At 36.3% G+C, this 9,948-nt stretch overlaps 1 protein-coding gene across 4 annotated transcripts in view; it reads right to left on the reverse strand.

The window, feature by feature from the left end:
- The window catches only part of LOC138693158 (lachesin-like), a 1,789,721-nt gene that overhangs the window by 404,160 nt on the left and 1,375,613 nt on the right, over nucleotides 1-9,948 (reverse strand). The window lies entirely within an intron of this gene.

Consider the following 9,948-nt stretch of genomic DNA (forward strand, 5'->3'; position numbering starts at 1 on the left):
ATTAATATACGGATAATATGTATTTATAATATACTAAATATATATTTTTTTTTCCTCGCTGTTATTTATACTCGCGTTAACATCTCTGGTCATATCGCGAGTTAATCTCTTTGGTTGAAATCCGAAGGCCTGTGTACTATTGTTGAGACTGGTTCTATTGTTGTGAACTAGATGACGACTGTATATATATATATGACTGATTTGTTATGAATATGATTTCGGTGATGAATGAGGCCGGTTATTTTCAGGGATGTTGTGGCCCGAATTTCCTAGCATTTGCCTTACGGTTGAGGAAAAAATCTGAAAAACCTCAACCAGGAAATTCAACCCGACCGGGAATCGAACCCGGGCCCTCTGCGTAAGAGACCAGCTAAATATTGTTATAGCTATTATAAAGAAAAAAAGTATTTGTGTTTTTGTATGAGGCAATCTCAGGAAACTATTTAATAGATTTAGCCTAAATAATTCTTTCATCATTGAAAAAAGTGTAGTTCCTTTAGATGGACGTAGGCTTAATGTCATTACAGAAGCTCATGACTGAATCGAGGATTGAGCACAAATGCATTGGACTAAACAGAACCTTACGTAAAGAAAACTTTATTATATTGTTGAATCTAATAATTAGCTATATGTACTGCAATTAAATTGAATGCTATTTGGAGGTACCGTAGTGAAATGTAATGACTGATTTGAGTTGCGTTTTTTTTTATGAAAGAATGAAAGTTAGAGATGGAATAATTTTACAAATATACACGCGGCACATATTAAGCATTAATTATTCAGAAACATAACAGTACATATTGCTTAATTACTTATTTGGGTGAGCTAGGGTAATGTATAGGAGGTAACAGTGCTATGTAGTGCACAATACTCCATATCGAATAATTAACAAACCAACACCTTTAGCATGACTTGTGGTTTGTAGGCCATCTCAATCCCCAAACTCCACCCCTCTGAGCGCGAGATCTTATATACTCGGTCATTTATGGCCGAATGTTGCAATAAAAACAATTAACAACATAGGTATATCAGTCATAAAGTCATACAATACCACATGCAACTATGAAGTAATTAAAGTAATTACATAATTGAAATACGACTATTTGGTCTAGGGGGATGTTTTCGTTGCAAGAATAATTCGTTTAACATGTTTGTAAATTAGTCTTGAATATATTGCGTTGCTGGAAAAGTTTTTCTTCCTGAGATTCAAGAGCCCTCACAACCAATTAAAAACTTAGGTAGGTACTTATACAGGGACATCATTTTATTTTTACAGACATTTTTAATATTAACCTGGCTATACCTTTAGAGAACCGGAAACACCTTTCTCTATCCCCTTCCACGACTGGAGTTCGATGATACTGGCGTAAAACACAAACAAATCACTTTACTAGTACAGGGGGGGAAGAAAAGTAGTTCATCCATTTACGTAAACTAGGAAATATCGCGATTCTGAGTTCGATAATTTTCATTAGGTTTTTGTTTAATCAAAATACAGTAAAGCATTAAGAATAAGTGTTTATACTCACGAACTGAGTTATCTATGCGAACGTATTCATTATGCATTGTACATTATACTGTCTACAGCACATTAGCGTGCAATATAGAGAATGAAGTTAAAATGAAAAACAATCATAATATGGATATTTAAACATATTTTTGAAAATGGTGGCCGTTCATTTCGATACAGGCTTCAGTTCTTTTGTGCATATTATTGCACTATAGACTATTGCATTTATTTCCAATTGCCAGTTTCGTCCTTCGTAATAGTAACTCATGTTGAAATAATTCTGTACCTACTCTATAAAAGAGTACCTTACGTACTGTAAATTCAATCTTCACTTCTGCCCGACCCGCACAGATAAAATTACTCAGACATGTTATCTACTGTCCGTCCAAGCGGTTATGCCGCAGGATCGTAGAAAGGGGGGAAATCACTTGACAGTTCATTACTTAACGAGGCCCTTTTATTTAGGTTACGGCCTATTTTAAACAGTTGTATAATATTACGTAAACGTCCAATTCCTAACAGAAATTAATGTTTTCAGAAAAAAGCTAAGACAGCCCAGCTTTTACAGAGGGGTGTGCAGAAGCAGGTGGGGAATCAGGATGCGACGTAGGCAAACGGACAGTACCTGTGCGAAAATATGATTCAATATTCAAAGCTCTTTCGTCATTGGAAAACGCAAACATATTTCTGGAACGTACTATACTCACTAACTCAGTGCTGTTTACTACACGCGGCCTTGATTCTGTCTGGAGAACAGTTGAAACGTCATTAGTACCTAGAAGGGGTGGGAGTGAAGTACATTAAAATACTCGGGTACAATAAAAATTGAAGTAAAAATAAAATGATATCCCTGTAGTAGTACATCCGTTATTAATCACGTTTTAAATAATATAGGAGAGTACAACACCTTATTTCAAATTGTATCGTTTGCTGACAAAGCCTTCTTCCAGATGAGATAACAACCTTCAGTTCTTACAAATATATTCTGTTTCAGACGCTGTTAGGTCTAACATAACACCAAGCTTAAAAGTAGAATTAATCGAACAACTTCAGAATCTATTGCATTCATAGTTCTAAATACAACTTTGAAAGTAATTCAGCAGCAAACGATTTATAATTAATAATAAATTAATTATTAACTAACAATAACAAAGCTGTATTTGGAAATATAACAGATTTAAGTCAATGATATTTGTTTATAAAAAATAGTTCAGCGGGGAGCACGGGTACGGTTAGTTCTTAATATATTCCTGACTTGCGATTCAACGATTCTGCCGAATTCATAAAGACTTAATAGATGGATAGAGAATGAGACGACCTTGGCATTGGCATTGGGTTAAAGCACAACAATGAGTCTGCGTGGGATCCAGGATCGCGGGTAGCAATTCCGATGAGAACGTGGTTATTTGTTGTGTGTCATGTTCTCAGCCTGCCGTCTCCTCATGCAAGGTTGGCGACTATCTAACGATACGTGTCGTCCTCCTCAGCCAGATGTATTATTTTTGCTGTACACTATGTCCACAGAAACATTTCTAGATTATAACTTGCTATAATTTTGTAACTATGCGTATTAAGAAATTTAAACCGGTGCCATTAAAAAGAACGAGTGAAAGAATTGCAGGGAATATGTAATTTTAACTACGTTCTTGAGGGTTCGCCAAAACTCTCTAAATCAGACCTGCACAACGTTTGCGCTCTCCGAGCCGGCTCGCAGCTCATGAGCGAAATGCGCTCTCTAAAGGGTGGATCTCGTACAAAATGTACACAAAAGGAAGTACTTGTACGAGTGTCCATGAAATGAATTCCCTTTCAGTGTTTACAAAATTATCTTTGACTATTATTAATTAATGAAGAAATATTTATTTTACAGAAATAATAGAAACTCTATAGCTACTTAAATATACAATATCATTTTGTTATATTTTTATTTATCAGTACATGAAAACGGAGTTTCATGCTGTTGGCAGCTGAAAGGAATAGTACTGATCGTAATGAAACATCAGTTACAGATGTTCGATGCCTGCCTTTATTAAAGTTGATTATAAAAACAGTTGCTCACAAATATAAATGCTGAGCCAAACGTAGCAATAATTTTCACAGCCAGCCTTGTGTAGCCGTGGATATTATTGCTGAGGTTTAGTCTTGTAAAACTCAACCAGACTAGTAGTATTATTCAAACGGTCTTTAGCCCTTAGGCCACATTGAAGATCAATAAGTTAAAGCTGTAAATCGTATGACACTGTTTCAACTGGTATTGAAGGAATTTATTATGACAACTTTAAACTTCTTTCCAATTAAGACAAGAATTAAATTAATTTTGAATTTCAATTAATATTTTCACAAAATCGCTTAACATGGCTTCATCATGAGTAGTTTCTATCGTTCCAAAGTGAGCCATATTACCTTCCCGAAACTGACTTACAAAAAGTGTAAGTTTAAGACTGAAATTAATTCAACATATCAACAATGAACTGGCCTTTACCCTGAAGAGAGATAGGCTATTTAAATTGTTGAAGTTTAATAAATTCTAACGTACCCTAATCATGTAATAATGTAAATTTCAACTCCTGAACCTTTTTACTGCGATCTTCACCAACAAAACCATCGTATCTCTATGTGTGGACTAGTAAAGACGCATTATAATATGTTTTCCTCTTTCCTTGAAACTTTTATGGCAGATAAGTATTAATTCCAGCTGTTGTGAAAAAATAAGCACTTTCGCATGCAATATTGAAAGAATTTGCCTGATGATCACTTTTCGGTCTTTTAGAATCCTCCATTATGTAGCCGTAGATAGGCAAAGTGAAATAGCTACTGATAATACACACTACACTAAATAGCTGCATGGAATATCCTTTACCTTTAGCAAGCCTACGTCATTCCGACGCACCTTTCCGGTGAGCTGTTAGACGGCTCTCCCGCTCCGAAGGCCGCGCTCAAAGAGCGCCGTTTGTGCAGGCCCGCTCTAAATGCTGCAGAATTCACACTGAATTGAAACGTAAACAGTGTTGATAATCAAGGAACAAGAAATCTCCCTATATCATATTAAAAATCCCCCTAAAATTCAGAGAAATATCCTAAATTTAATTTGTACTTGGAAAAACGAAACATAAAAATTAGAAAACGTGATTATACACACAATTGAATATAACAATATTCACATATCATGAACGCTGATATAATAGAATAGAATACTCAAAGTACAATCCTGTATGTCCTTGCACTGGAAGACCATTTCTTGAGAATTTGATTTTTAGGCTTGAGTGTTTCTTTTGCATTAGTTGCACACTGTGTTCCAATATGGCGTTCAAGGAAAAAAGGAAAATATTTTGAAAAATATTCAAAGTTCTGGGAGACAAATACATTGCTGAAAGGTGAGTTAATATTTTGTATCGACTTATGTTACAGAGTTGATATTTATGCGTTGATATTTATATAATTATTTAATTTCTTATGTGAAAGGATTTTTAACTATTAAAATTAGATATTTGTTCCAAACGTACATATCCTTGAAATTGCTTTATAAATAAATAGGTCGAAAAATATTAATGTGAAAACACACATTATTTTAAGTTAATGACTTAAAGTAAGTAATGACTTAATTTCTTTGGATTTCTCATAATTCGTCCTTGCATTACGAACTGGTTGGCTCCTGTCGTATCGAGACAACAATGTGCTCCATTTTTCAAGTATTGCCACAGTACACTAAAAGTCCATAACACTTGGATCTTGCTGAGTTCCGACTTTTACACGGGCAAGCAGACAGTTTCAAACTAAAAATATTATTCACAGCTGATTACGTGACTGGTAATTGTTGCATATATTATTTAATATGAAATTAAATCTAATTAAGAAAACATAATGTATAATATAAAAGAAATTAAAATCAGTTGTATCATAAGCATAAATTTAGATTGGGGAAATTTATTGTTTAACTGCATTTTACTGCAGACACTATTGTTCTGTGAGCCATGGTTTCAACAAGACACGGAGAACACGTGTGCAACGCAACGACGGGTGGGAGAGAGCGTCATAATATTATAATACGACTAAGATGGCAAGTGAGGAAACATGCTTGCAAGATGCGATACCGGCTGAACAAAGGATTCATGATCATGATATTCATTGTTCAGTTACAAAACACAGTAGTTTGTATAATTAATTTTAAAAATAAATTCTAATGACGTAGTTTAGAAAAACATCCCAAAAAGCTCCTCTAAAATTTATCTTTCCCCTGAAAGTCCTCCTAACATTTTTATCACCACCAAACCTCCCCCTCGAAAAGTGTTTTCCCCCCCCAAATTCACATCATTTAACATAATAATTAGCTTCTATCCAACAATGTTACAATGACAAGAGAAAGATCGGTAACAGCGTCTTTTTTTTTTCTTCTTATGGTTCCATCTGTTCTTATCGGCCAACATTTACAATTACATATCCCCTGAAATTCTTCCAGCCCTTCTTTCTAATGGCACCCGTATGAATTTCGTAATACATGTAGTTACAAAATTATAGATGAATGCAATAATGGAATGTTTCTATGGACACATTGTACTTCGGATACCAAACCACTCCCTGAGATCTGAAGCCAGGGGAAACACTCACTCCCAATGCGTTTAGGGTTTTTTAAGTTGCCGTCCATGACTTTTTAGTGGTTTATTTTACGATGATTTATCAACTGCTGTGGTTATTTAGCGTCTGAATGATATGTGAGTGATAATGCTAGCGAAATGAATTCAGGGTCCACCGCCGAAAGTTACCCAGCATTTGCTCTTAATGAGTTGAAGGAAAACTCCGGAAAAAATATCAACCAGGTAACTTGTCGCAATCTGGATTTGAACCACTCTTTTAACGCTCAGGCATGATAACCTTTACTCCACAGTCTTGGACACCGTCCATGATAAGCCGAATGTTTCACTGTTGTTAAAAAATAAATTTCCTTCATTTCATTTTCATTTAGTGCTCTGCCCAAGAGTAGGTCTTTCACTGCAAATCCAGCTTTCTCCAATCTTTCTGATTTTCTGCCTTCCTCTTCGTTTCTTCATATGATCCATATATCTTAATGTCGTCTATCATCTGATATCTTCTTCTGCCCCGAACTCTTCTCCAGTTCACCATTCCTTCCAGTGCGTCCTTCAGTAGGCAGTTTCTTCTCAGCCAGTGACCCAAACAATTTCTTTTTCTCTTGCTGATCAGCTTCAGCATCATTCTTTCTTCATCCTCTCTTTCTCTCCACTTCACACGTTCCATTTTTCTCCATATCCACATTTCAAATGCTTCTATTCGCTTCTCTTCACTTCGTCGTAATGTCCATGTCTCTGTCCCATTAAATGCCACACTCCACACAAAGCACTTCACTAGTCTCTTCCTTAGTTCTTTTTCCAGAGGTTTGCAGAAGATGCTCCTTTTTCTATTAAAAGCTTCCTTTGCCATTGTTATCCTCCTTTTGACTTCCTGGCAGCAGCTCATGTTACTGCTTATAGTACACCAGAAGTATTTGAGTTTGTCAATTTGCTCTACTGCCTCATTTAGAATTCGCAAGTTTATCTTCTGTGTGAACATCTACTGTGTAGGAACCGTGGAAAGCAATGGTGCAGTTGTATTTTCTCCTGGCTCATTGACGTATATGTGCACAATGCATGGCAACTACAAAGAGTAGCTCAAACTACAATGTCACAACTATAATTTAGATACGATGAAAGAATAATGAAACGGAGAAATATTCTCTCCGGCGCCGGAATTTGAACCCGGGTTTTCAGCTCTACGTGCTGATGCTATATCCACTAAGCCACACCGGATACCACCCCGGCGTCGGAAGAATCGTCTCAGTTTAAGCTCCAACTCCTGGGTTCCCTCTAGTGGCCGCCCTCTGCACTACGTCATAGATGTCTATGAACGTAGGACCGAAGTCCACACATGTGCTGAGGTGCACTCGCCATGAGTGACTAGTTGGCCGGGATCCGACGGAATAGTCACTCATGGCGAGTGCACCTCAGCACATGTATGGACTTCGGTCCTACGTTCATAGACATCTATGACGTAGTGCAGAGGGCGGCCACTAGAGGGAACCCAAGAGTTGGAGCTTAAACTGAGACGATTCTTCCGACGCCGGGATGATATCCGGTGTGGCTTAGTGGATAGAGCATCAGCACGTAGAACTGAAAACCCGAGTTCAAATCCCGGCGCCGGAGAGAATTTTTCTCCGTTCCATTACTCTTTCATGGTATGATGACGCAGAATATCTGCATGGAAATATCATATGTACTTCGGTAGATTAAAATAATATATATATATATATATATATATATATATATATAATTTAGATAGCACACTGCAACTTATTACTGCAATCACTATGGAGACAAGCCAGCAGAACCAGGACAGACACGCAAAAGGAAATTTGAAGGAACTGTCTATGAGACTTTGCGATGTAATGGTCTAAACCACTGGACAGCACCAACCGAAAAGAAAAGACGGTGTATTGGTGAAACCTGCTCCACTATAATGTGCATAAAATATGGTATAGGACTGTGCCTCAGATGCTTTAAAAATTAAAATATCAATTACTAAACACACACATATGACATAGTTACATTCTAGATAATGTGTAAAGTATAGTTCTCATTGTTTATATATGATGTAATAATTCATTAATACAACTTCCTGTTTCGTCAACTGAACTCTGTCATGTAACATAAAATACATTTGTACAAATTACTGAGTTACATGCAATTTAATAAATAGCGTAAAATGAGTCATATAAGTTATACTTCAGTATTTTCCCCCCCTGTATAATTCAGTGTTTCCATATGTCAATAAACTCTCACTGACAAAGGACTCAAAGTGAAGTTCAATGCAGACCTTTTTTATGTTTCTTACAATGCCAAGAAATGTAAGGAGTTCTGGACTATCAGTCAAATATCCCACTCGGCGAAGATTCTCTTGCGAATACTTAATCGGCGTTTATATTCTAAGGTGGAAGAACAGTTGAAAGAAGAGCAGTTTGGCTTCAGGAAGAGAAAAGGTACGAGAGATGCAATTGGGCTGCTACGGACAATCGGCGAAAGATACCTAGAGAAGAATAAATAATTGTATGTAGTATTTGTGGACCTAGAAAAGGCTTTTCACAGAGTGGATTGGATATAAACTGATGGGGATCCTAAAGAAAATTGGCGTGGATTGGAAAGAGAGAAGACTGTTCAGTAATCTTCATATGAAACAACGAATGAAAGTCAGAATAGGAGAAGAAATGTCAGAAGGAAGTGATAATGGGAGAGGAGTACGTTAAGGATATTATGGTAAATATACATTTTATGTAACAATATTGATCCATTTTTATTGTACATATGTCTAAAAAGTAAATAATAATGGTTTTCTACACAATATATCACGAACTTTTCTCTAATGAAAAATTTTAATCTCTCCCGCTTTCGTAAAGCAGTATCATTTTTAAACAAATGTTTGGTTATATGATTTTTGAAACGGGGTAAGAGACTCCTAGAGTGCTATTCATAGACATTTCGCTAGCCCGCGCTACGAGCGTGTTAAACAGGATTCATATCATATCATATCGCTAACAATGGTTTATGAATGCGAAAAACTTTAGTTCGCTGATCATCCACCGAAAGCCCGCGCTAAGAATGTCTATGAATAGGACCCCTAGTTTCTAAAAATCGTTGAGAAACTGCTACAAAAGTTTGCCGATTAGGTAACCTTTTTTGAGGAAAACATGACGGTATATCCTTCTTGTCTCACTTGAATGACGACGACTTTCTCCACAAATTAATAACATATGATATTCCTAAACTGTGAATGACGTTGTAAGTTGTTTATTGAATACCCTGTACTGAACTGTCATCCGCTCGGCAGTATAGGCCTACCTATGGACAGGGAGCTTGAACTCAGCTGACTCGTACTTTCGTCTGTGCAGAGTACTGCCAGCTGAACACGTTGCCACGTCTCTCACGCCAGAATATTAACGAATTATAAGCATGCATTTTTATTTCATTTCATGAAAACGTAATAGAACACACAAATATGTATTTAAACTGATATTAACTCTTTGCTAGATATGCCTACTGATCTAATTGTTTTCATTTTTACTAACGATATAAGCAGTATAACGAAAATAAAATAAGAAAAGAAATATTTTTTCTGGGAAAACTATCAAGTTTTTACCCTATGTTGTATGGATATTTTTTGATCCTGTAGACCGTCCCCGTCGACTGTGAAAAGGACGGGTACTTATACCCCTTACACCTTGTATATTTTGATCTTAAATCTTGATTAACATCGTGCTGATTTCTACTTCCATTCCTCATACAACTAGATTTCGAAACCTTTTTCATAAGGATGTGTGAAGAAAAGGAGTTAACTAACTAATTTTAAAGTTTCTCACATAACTTCTGATAATCAAGAAAGACCTTCACGCAGAATTG

Source organism: Periplaneta americana, chromosome 17 (genome assembly GCF_040183065.1).
Source record: "Periplaneta americana isolate PAMFEO1 chromosome 17, P.americana_PAMFEO1_priV1, whole genome shotgun sequence".
NCBI classification, from domain to species: domain Eukaryota; kingdom Metazoa; phylum Arthropoda; class Insecta; order Blattodea; family Blattidae; genus Periplaneta; species Periplaneta americana.